Raw genomic sequence first — 11,702 nt, forward strand, 5'->3', positions numbered from 1 at the left:
GAAATGATGTTCTCAAGCTATGAGAATGATGCCTCCGAACCATGATGCCTTTGAATAATTATATGAAAAAGGTAAAATAGGGGTCCTCAGGCCATGGCATGGCGTTCTCGGGCTATGCAAATGGTACCTCCGAACAATGACGCCTTTGGACAATTTGGCGATCTTCTAGCCCATGAAATGCAGAAGGTGGCGATCTTTCAGCCCATGAAATGTAGGATTTGGCGATATTTCAGCCGATGCGAGACGTAAAAGGTGGCGATATTTCAGCCATGCGAGAGAGATAAGGTGGCGATCTTTCAGCCGATGCAAGAAAATAAAGTGGCAATATTTCAGCCATGCATGATGGAGACAGAGCTTAGTCTCGGAAGGCAGAAAGGTAGCCTTGTGAAAAATGCAGATGGAGACAGAGCTTAGTCTCGAAAGGCAGAAAGGTAGCCTTATGCAACGCAGGAAATACAGATGGAGGTAGAGCTTAACCTCGGAAGGCAGAAAGGTAGCCTTATGCAATGAAGGAAATGTTTATGGATGTAGAGCTTAACCTCGGAAGGCATAAAAGTAGCCTTCTGCAAAATGCAGATGGAGACAGAGCTTAGTCTCGAAAGGCAGAAGGTAGCCTTATGCAACGCAGAAAATGCAGATGGAGGTAGAGCTTAACCTCGAAAGGCAGAAAGGTAGCCTTATGCAAATGCAGATGGAGGTAGGGCTTAGTCTCGGAAGGAAGAAAGGTAGCCTTATGCAATGCAGAGAAATGCAGGAGGGAGACAACGCTTAGTCTCAGAAGGCAGAAATGTAGCCTTATGAGAATGCAGATGGAGATAGGGCTTAGTCTCGGAAGGCAGAAAGGTAGCCTTATGAGAATGCATATGGAGATAGGGCTTAGTCTCAGAAGGCAGAAAGGTAGCCTTATGCAATGCAGAGAAATGCAGGAGGGAGACAATGCTTAGTCTCGAAAAGCAGAAGAGTAGCCTTATGCAGTGCAAGAATGTAAAAGGATGATTAGTAGTAAAATCTATTAGCTGATAGCCGATTACGATAATATGACTGCTGGGGAGATTGTGTACGAATAGCAATTGCGGGCAAGTGATGATTCTGAGAAGTTGCATTCTTGGGAAAGTATGCGTACATAAATATACCTGACGATATTACAAGTCGAGTGCCTGCATCCAAAGAAAATCATGAGTTCTGTGAGGGGAAAGGTTAGTTCGTCTTCCCTGGGCTCTTGACGTTGTGTGTCATTGGGGTAGCGTCGCTAAACAACAGTAATTCGGATAATAGTTATGCATGCTTTAGCAAATATGTAATTGAAAATAGTTTTCTTTAGATGAACCAACGACTGCGACGTGGTTCAAGACGTTTCAACCTCTTTCGCTCCTGAATTTTGAGGGTCCTCCTCAAAATTCTGCCCCAGTTTGCTCAGCGGACATTTCTGACCGTTGTGAGGAATGACTAAAAAAAATCATCTTCGGAATTTTGAGGGTCCTCCTCAAAATTCTACCCTAGTTTACTAGGCTGGCGCTTTTAGCGATGTATGGACTGAAATTAACTTCAAAATTTTGAGGGTCCTCCTCAAAATTCTACCCCAGTTCCAATAGCGGGGAAAAAATGGAATTTTTATTAAATTATGACCGAACCCATAGGGCTGCCTACGTATCCCCTCTTAAACGGGAATCAGGTCAGGCGTAGTTAAAATTATATCATTAAGGGAATCATAAGCAGTTACACATAATATCGTTTCACTGCATCTGAATTGATTGGCTTCGGCCAGACTTCTCCATCCATCTCTGCAAGAATAAGGGTTCCTCCAGTTAGAACCCGGTGAACCATGTACGGACCCTGTCAATTGGGAGAGAACTTTCCCTTGGCTTCAACTTGATGTGGGAATATTTTCTTCAACACTAGCTACCCCGGTGTAAACTTCCTTGGCTTAACCCTTTTTTTGAAGGCTCTTGACATTCTGTTCTGATACAACTAACCGTGGCAAACTCCATTCATCCTTTTCCCATCTATAAGGGCTAACTGCTCGTAGCGACCTCTTACCCATTCTGCATCATCCAACTCTACTTCTTGTATGATCCTTAAGGAGGGAACTTCTACCTCGACGGGGATGACCGCCTCTGTACCATAAACCAACATGTAGGGAGTTGCTCTGGTCGATGTGCGGATTGTAGTGCGGTATCCCAATAAGGTGAATGATAACTTCTCATGCCATTGTTTGTGCCTTTTAACCATCTTCCTTAGTATCTTCTTGATATTCTTGTTGGCTGCTTCCACAGATCCATTCATCTGAGGCCTGTAGGCTGTAGAGTTCTTGTGTTTGATCTTAAAAATTTCACACATTGCTTTCATCAAGTTGCTATTGAGATTGGAACCATTATCGGTGATGATTGATTCCGGAACTCCGAACCGACAAACAATGCGGTTGCGCACGAAACCCGCCACAACCTTCTTAGTGACTGCCTTGTATGATGTTGCTTCGACCCATTTGGTAAAATAATCGATTGCCACTAAGATGAACCTGTGCCCATTTGATGCGGCAGGCTCGATAGGTCCAATAACATCCATTCCCCAAGCAGCGAATGGCCACGCTGAGCTTGTTGCAGTAAGCTTTCTTGGAGGCGCCTTTATCATATCTGCATGTATCTGACTGCGATGGCATTTGCGAACATACTGGATACAGTCTGTTTCCATAGTCATCCAAAATTAACCATCTTCCTATATGCACTTCGTCCAATAGCATGGATGCTTCGTTTGCTTCGACACACCTTAGTAAACCCAAATCGGGAGTCCTCCTGTACAGGATTCCTCCACTGTGAAAGAAGTTGTTGGATAGCCTACGAAGTGTGCGCTTCTGAGTAGCGTTGGCAAGTCCTGGATATTCCCCTGTTGTCAAGTACTCCTTGATGTCATGGAACCATGGTTTTCCATCATCTTCTTCCTCAAAGTGGGCACAATAAGCTGGTTGATCATGAATCTTTACTGGGATGGGATCAATGAAATTTGTATCTGGATGCTGGATCATGGACGATAAAGTAGCTAATACATCAGCAAACACGTTCTGGACTCTGGGGACGTGCTGAAATTCTGTCTTTGTGAACCTTTACCTCAACTCCTGTATATGATGCAAGTAGGGAAGTATCTTAGAGTTCTTGGTTGCCCACTCTCCTCGAACCTGATGTATGAGGAAGTCTGAATCCCCGATTACTAGAAACTCCTGAACGTTCATGTCAATGGCCATTTTGAGCCCCAAGATGCAGGCTTCATATTCGGCCATATTATTGGTGCAAGGGAACCTGAGCTTGGCGGATACCGGGTAGTGCTGGCCGGTTTCTGATACTAGGACTGCTCCTATGCCAACTCCTTTGAAATTTGAAGCTCCGTCGAAAAACAGCCTCCAACCATCATAGGATTCTGCAATATCTTCTCCTATGAAAGATACTTCTTCATCGGGAAAATACGTTTTTAGAGGCTCGTATTCCCCATCCACGGGATTCTTGGCGAAATGATCCGCCAAGGCTTTCCCTTTTATTGCTTTCTGGGTCACTTAAACAATGTCGAATTCACTTAGCAGGATTTTCCACTTGGCGAGCTTGCCAGTGGGCATGGGTTTTTGGAAGATATACTTCAGAGGGTCCATTCTGGATATGAGATAAGTAGTGTAAGCACAGAAGTAATGCCTCAACTTCTGCGCGACCCAAGTCAGAGCACAACAAGTGCGTTCTAAAAGAGAATACCGGGCCTCGTACGGTGTGAACTTCTTACTGAGATAGTATATGGCTTGCTCCTTTCTCCCCGTTTCATCATGTTGTCCCAGAACACAACCGAATGCTCTATCCAATACCGCAAGGTAAAGCAATAGGGGTCTTCCTGGCTCAGGCGGAACCAAGACCGGAGGCGTTGACAGGTATTCCTTAATTCTGTCAAAAGCTTTCTGACAATCATCAGTCCATTTGGCGGCGACGGCCTTCTTCAACATTTTGAAGATAGGTTCACAAATGACCATGGATTGAGCTATGAACCGGCTGATATAGTTGAGTCTTCCTAGGAAACTCATCACGTCCTTCTTGTTCTTTGGCGATGGAAATTCTTGGATAGCTTTGACCTTTGATGGATCCAATTCTATTCCTCGACGACTCACGATGAAGCCCAATAATTTTCCAACAGGAACCCCGCATGCACACTTGGCCGGATTCAGTTTCAGATTGTACCTCCTCAGTCTGTTGAAGAACTTTCTTAGATCTTCCATGTGATCCCTGGCTTTCTTGGATTTGATGATGACATCATCCACATATACCTCGATCTCCTTGTGTATCATGCCATGAAATATGGTAGTCATGGCTCTCATGTAGGTGGCACCAGCGTTCTTCAAATCGAATGGCATCATTTTGTAACAGTACATTCCCCACGGCGTGATGAAAGCCGTTTTCTCTGCATCTTCATCATCCATCTATATCTGATGATACCCAGTGAAACAATCAACAAAAGACTGCAACTCGTGCTTGGCGCAGTTGTCAATAAGAATGTGTATGTTAGGCAAGGGGAAGTCGTCTTTGGGACTGGCCCGATTAAGATCCCGGTAGTCAACACAAACTCTAACTTTCCCATCCTTTTTTGGCACTGGCACGATGTTGGCTAACCATGTTGGATACTCTACTACCCTGAGAACCTTGGCTTTGACTTACTTGGTAATCTCTTCTTTGATTTTCAAACTCATGTCGGGTTTGAATTTCCTGAGCTTCTTCTTTACCGGCGGGCATGTTGAATCTGTTGGCAGTTTGTGAGCTACAATAGATGTGCTGAGACCAGTCATATCATCATATGACTAGGCGAATATGTCTTCATATTCCTTTAGGAACTCTGTGTACTCTTTCTTTTCTGATGGTGACAGGTGAACACTGATGCGCGTTTCTTTGACATTCTCTGCATCTCCTAGAATAACGACCTCAGTTTCATCCAAGTTAGACTTAGGCCTATTTTCAAAATTCTCAACTCCTCTAACGACCTCTTCTGGTATATCATCCTCTTCTGAGTCCGTATCCATTTGTTGCGTTGTCTCATTGCAAGTCACAATCGTTGGTTCATCGTCAAGGCAATTAATAGTAATGTTGTGTAAAATAAAGTGAATGATAGAAAAATAATAAGATCGAGATATATAATAAACTGAAATGCTTTGATTAAATTCGCAATTGTTTTGAGTATCAGAGCTCTTTTCAGAATTAAAGACAATGCGGAAATAAAATCAGCTAGTAAAAAAAAATGTGATGCATGGTGTTTTTGTTTAGCCTTGCTACCCCGAAGCTTTCCGGGTCCTGGTGGTTCTGATTGACCAATTGTTGAGGTGCTCTCCTCGGTTCACAACTTGTATAGAAGGGCCTTCCTCCTCGAAAATAACACAGCAGTCCATATCATCATCCTCTAGAAACAGATTCTTCACGGCTGCCAATGCTTCATCTTCCTCCGACCCATATATAGTATCTGCCGGCTGGAAAGTCTGCTCCAGGTGAGGTATCGGATGCTCCAGTGGGTAGTAGGGACCGCGCCATGGTGGCGACCAGTGATTGAACTCCTCCCAAGTGTACTCATACCCCAAACCAAATGTAGTGCGATGTTTTCAGCTTGATGGGTTTGGCGATTCCCTGGAGGCTTTTGCCGAGTCCCTTTCTAGGTTCGTATCCACACCAATTTAGGATACTTTCAATCTTGTTATCCCACCATTTATCTTTTTCTATAGCGTTGACTCTTTCAATGTGGTGGTATGTTTCTCCGGCTATTCTCCTTCTGCCTCCAATCATCGGGATAGTCTGGCGACTATATATGGGGTTGCTACCATCGCCATGAATGATCACCTCTTGGTAATTCCATTCGAACTTCACTGCCTGATGCAGGGTCGATGCTACAGCTCCAGTGGCATGGATCCATGGTCATCCCAACAGCAAATTGTAGGATGTTGGGACATCTATCACTTGAAAGTCAATGTCGAACCAGGTTGGCCCCATTTGCAAGCACATGCTGATCTCTCCGATAGTAGACCTTTGGGACCCATCGAAGGCTTTGACATTGATGTCCCCATCTTTGATCTCGTGCAGGATCTTTCCCAATGTTCTGAGAGTTATCAACGGACAGATATTGAGGCTGGAGCCTCCATTGATCAAGACTCTATTTACGAAGTAATCCTCGCATTGCACGGTGATGTGTAGGGCCATGTTGTGACTCAGTCCTTCCGGCGGTAGCTCATCTTCGTGGAAGGTGATTTTGTGGCTTTCCAGTATTTTTCCTACCATATTTGCCATTTCGCCCCCAGTTATGTTGCTGGGCACATAAGCTTCGCTCAATATCTTCATCAAGGCATTTTTGTGTGCATCAGAGCTTTGTAGAAGAGATAGGATGGAGATCTGTGCTGGTGTTTTGTTCAACTGCTCAACGACCGAATACTCCTTAGCTTGTATTTTCCTCCAAATATCATCGGGGCCAGTTTCAGTAGTCCGTCCCGAGGCTTGCTTACTGGACTCAGCTAGGTGCTCTGGAGTGTAAACCCTGCATGTTCTGGTCATACCCTACGCAGCAATTGCTTCTCCCATCTTGGTCTTTCCTTTCCTCCTTGCATCGGCTATGTAATCCGATGGTATGGAATTTGAGTGGAACGGTGTTATATATGACATTGCTACAGGAATGGGTACCCTCAGTGGTAACACAGCAACTTCAAAGAGTATAGGTGCCTTTGGAACCCCAAACTCAACCTCAATTGGCCCGGCCACCTTCGCAGAAGAAGGTGCTTCAAATTCGAGAGGTATAGACATGTTTACTTCATCGCCCTTGGAGGGCTGGTTCTGCACAACAATCGGGTTAAGTGTGACTGCTGGTTTCTTTGGCTCATCATCCTCAGCAATCAGTCCTATCGATCCCCTGGGTCCCTAGTCATCTTCGATCTCGATCATGCGAATGTCCCTACCTCTGTGATCAGGCAGATGGTTGTTACGGACATTAGGAGCAGGCTCTTTTGCTACGATAACCTTATTGTCGATCAGAGTTTGAATCTCGTCCTTCAACGAGCGGCACTCATCAATGGTATGTCCCTTCATGCCGGAGTTGTACGCACAGGTCTTATTAGGGTTGACCCACTGGGAAGGATTTTCTGGAGTTATGGCAGGGATAGGGGATACGTAACTAGCAGCATTAAGTTTCTCATACAGCTAGTCAATTGGCTCAGCGATGGTTGTATATTGTCTGGGAGGTCTGCGGTCAAAATTTGGTTTGGGTCTAGGGAAATTTTGGCGAGTGGGAGGTGATTGGTAGTGAGAGGGTTGGGCATTATAATCTTGGTAAACGGGTGCAGGTTGAGAGTATCTGGGTGAAGTGGGTTGATATGCGGGAGGTGGAGATGATTGGTAAACGGGTGGTGGATTTTGGTAAGAGGGTGCGGGTGCTTGGTAATTCGGGATAGGCTGATATGTAAGTGTAGGCGAAGGGTAGGTGTGGTATTTTGGTGGTGATTTGGCTCACTGTGCGACCATCACGACATTGACATCCTTCTTCTTGGACGTGCCACCAGACTGTAAAGCCTTATTGGTGGCCTGCAATGCTTCAAGATTAGTAACCATACCATTCTTAATGCCTTCCTCAATTTTGTCTCCCAGTTTGATGATATCGGAGAATTTCTGGCCCTCGATCAGCATCAACCTCTCATAATATTGTGGGTTCTAAGACCGGACGAAGAATTTGTTCATTTGTTCCTTTTCTAAGGCCGGCCTGACCTTAGCAGCCTCTGATCTCCAACGAGTAGCATACTCGCGGAATGTCTCGGTAGGCTTCTTCTTCAGATTTTATATGTAGAATACATCCGGTGCATTCTTTGTATTGAATCGGAACCTATCCATGAAATTTGATGCCATACCTACCCAGTTTGTCCATTTCTTAGGGTCCTGACTGATGTACCAGGATAAAGCATCCCCCTTCAGGCTTCTCATGAAGAGTTTCATACAGATTTTCTCATTCCTTCCGACTCCGGCCAACTTATCACAATATGTCCTTAAATGGACTCTAGGATCTCCTGTGCCATAGAAAATTTTGAACTTGGGAGGTTTGTATCCCTCTGGAAGTTCAACATCTGGCTGAATGCAGAGGTCCTCATAATTCAGACCCTCTATGCCTCTGTTTCCTTCCATGCCCTGGACTCGGCTGGTCAACTTCTTGAGTTATGCTGCCAAGTTTCTGATAAGAGAGTCCTTGTCATCAGACTCAGGTGCACTTGAGATTGGTTGAGTGTAGTGGGGTATGGTATCTACGTAGATGGGAGTGTTGTGGGGGTGGTCGTTTGTGGTGTTCAGTGGTTCAGGAATGAGTAGTGGAGTGTGGCATGTGTTGCAGTGTTGAGCATGAGTGGGTTGCATCTGTGGTTGTGGGGTGTTCTGTGGAGGTGCAGGGTTTTGAGCATTTGGAAAGTTGACATCAGGAACGGTGATAGTGAATGATAACTTTCCCAAGTTCCGAACTTGATCCAGTTCTTCTTGGAACTTCAATAGTTTCTGCTCAAGTTGGCCAGCAGTTTCCTTAGCAACCGGGGTACCCTGAGGAATCTCAATTCTTTCAATTTCATTTATGGCGCTTGAATCTCCCATTCTACCTTTGTTCTTGTTTCGGATAGGACTCGGAGGAGGAGGAGGAGGAGGGCCCTTGGATCTCGTACTGTATGATGATGGTGCCAGAATGCACGAACTAACCTTTGGGGAGGGGAATAAAAAAAAGAAAAAGAAAAAAAGTAACAAGTTAGTGCGGGTTATGAGAAGAAAATGTTGCAATATTTAAACACATTGTGCTAGAATATAAATCGCGTCATAATTTGGGTGCCTCCTTGTGTCCGAGGTAGGCCTAGCGACAAATTAACTTGGAGAACTTATAATGCTAAATGCCTCATTTTATTGATAAAAATAAGACGAATCCAAAACGACGCTAAATAATAAAATGTCACTAGTGGCCATCGGCCTTATTACATCATTAAAAGCAAAATAAAACACTCCTAACTACTTGGTCCCAGAAGGACCTTCTCCAGATTCGGTATCTTTATCCCCCTCGAACAGCTTCACCAGCTCGCGCAGTCCTAGAAGTAGATAAGCTTGGGCCAAATGTCCGCTTGAATTCCCTTTAGCGTTTCGACAATCTTCAATCCTCTTGAGGAACTTTCCTTCTAGCTCCACTAGAGCCCGCTCCAAATACCCTAGTCGCTTGTTAGCGCTGACAGCCATATCCTTCCATTCCTCGATCTACTTATGATGGGCTTCTTGTATTTCCCAATGCTCACTTTCACACTCTCGAATCCTCTTGTGCAGTTGATTGTACTTAACACGTACTTCAGCTTTCTCGTCGATGATTCTATGTCCGTGAATGAACCCGGGCTGACCCATACCATTGTGATTATCTTCCAACCAACACGAATAGTGCGGCACACAACCAACGTGATACCTGTCTGGCTCAATAGATTCTTTCTCCTAAACGAGCTTGCAATGCCACATGTGTTGAGCTTGGCATTTGTGAGGGCTATCATCGTCCTGTAAATCATCCCTAAAGTGACTCATTTTGTCGACCTTTGGTATGATTTGCTTTCTTCCCGCCTGCCTCATGGCTCGGAGGGGAACATAGGGATAAGTTCCTCTTAGACCAATGAGTCTGAGAAATGGTGCGTATCGGGATCGAATAATGAATTCTTCCATAGGGCACCATTCGACCATCCACTGTACCTGGACTTATTTTAGATTCTCGAATAGCTCCACCCATCTTCCAGCGTCCTCTGGCTGAGCGAACATGTTAGGCATATAATTCATACGCCTTGGCTGGTGGAAGGCAATATGATCATCCCAGTCTCTACGTAAGATCTCCTGTCGGTATTCGCCTTTCCGGAGGTGCTCCATGAGCCAGAGCTGAAGTAATAAATTTCATCCCTCAAAATGACTAGCCTTTCGCTGACAGTTGTCCAGAGCCCGGTATATCTCAGCAACAATCATGGGCACTATACTGAAAGGCTGTCCGCCAATTCCTTTATATCAGAGTCTTGGTTACCATGGCCAGTCTGGTGTGGATCTTAGCCATCTTCATAGGGAACACTATCATCCCCAAGAAATAAAACATGAATACGAAGACCCTTCTGTGAATATGCCCTAGTGAGGTTAGGGCAAATTCATCTGAGTAGGTGCGATATGACTTGCTATGGCCGTACCTCTCGTATAGACAGTCGAATGGGATGTAGGAGTCTTTCAAACAAGTCAAGTCTGGGTTCTTCTTCAGTCCCATCATCTTAAGGAAACCCCTACCTTTGCGATTCCCTGGCATAAGCAAACCTAGAGTCTCCCAAGGAATACCAGCTAAGCCTCTTATTTCTTCGAGCAAAGGAGTCATTTCAAGGTCCCCGAAGCGGAACACGGACCTGTCAGTATCCCAGAATAGAGTTGCAGCCTCTATGATTTTGTTGTCAGGCTAGATTTCTAGAAGAGAAGGAAGATTCCCTAAGTATTTTCGGACGAGTGTCTGATCACTGGAGTAGAGATCTTCCCACCAATTTAGCAGCCTTGGATGAATGTTGGTTACCATGCCAAATCTAGGGACTTCGTGCCTCATTTTTTGCAAAACAGAATGTTAGACCCTTACCCCACCAGACTCGACTATTTAAACCAATAATTAGCATAAAAGCATTTAGTTCTCCAAATAAATGCACAGAACATGTAGGTGTCTGTTTGGGTTTCAGGAAAACCCGATGGACTTTGGACAAGGCTATCTTAATGAGTCATTATGTGGACAACATAACTGACTCGGCTAGGTTTGACCATGATGCATGCATAGTTAGACAGAGTAAGGTTTCTATCGGGGTGTTAGACAGGTACCCTTGAGCGGACAACTCAAGAGGTAAAGGCACGGAACCATCGACTGCACCGCTGATCGACTGGTTTTACCGCAAATACGCCTTTGCCGAATTTAAAGGGTGATAATATTGGAAGAGCGCAACCACTCATTATAAGCGTTGCTATGGTATTTGTTTGGCACGAGTGGAATATGATGTTGAAGATGCAGTTTACAAGAATGAAACAAATGGACATATATTTTCACGTTCATAAGATAAATGATCACAATAATTGCAGTAATTACAACAGTACTGAAATAAAGCAGTAAAGGAAAGCAGCTAAAGGAAAGAAAAGACATGAAGAGCCAAGTCAGTTTCGTAGTGAAAGAATAAAGGACAGTAAATAAAGCAATTAATGAGATAGTAAAGTCACAAGCAACATGCAATGGTAAAAGCCTAAAGAAGATCCCCAGCAAAGTCGCCATGCTGTCGACGCCCCCTTTTTCTCTAACCGTGGGGTCAGAAATCGGGTATACGACATTGGGAAGGACAACTCTATTCCCTTTCGAGAATTGGGTTTCGGAATTTGAAGAGTCTCCACCTAATGATTATAGTACATTAGGACACTTTTTTTTAGAAGAGTTTAAGTTGGAAAACCAGAGTTCAGGTAAGGGCTAGAAATTATCTCGAGGAGAAGGTGTTAGGCACCCCTCAAGATCCACTAGTGTGGTTCCTGGCCATGTTACAATTGTGACTTTACAAGTAAATAATCAAGGCTCAAATAAGGATTCGCATATAACATTGCAATCAGGTTGAAAACTTTCGAAGGTAAGTAGAGAGGGCAGAAATTTTTAAAAAAGAGATTTGAATAATTTTACAA

This window comes from Nicotiana tabacum, chromosome 11 (assembly GCF_000715075.1).
Source record: "Nicotiana tabacum cultivar K326 chromosome 11, ASM71507v2, whole genome shotgun sequence".
Classification (NCBI taxonomy): domain Eukaryota; kingdom Viridiplantae; phylum Streptophyta; class Magnoliopsida; order Solanales; family Solanaceae; genus Nicotiana; species Nicotiana tabacum.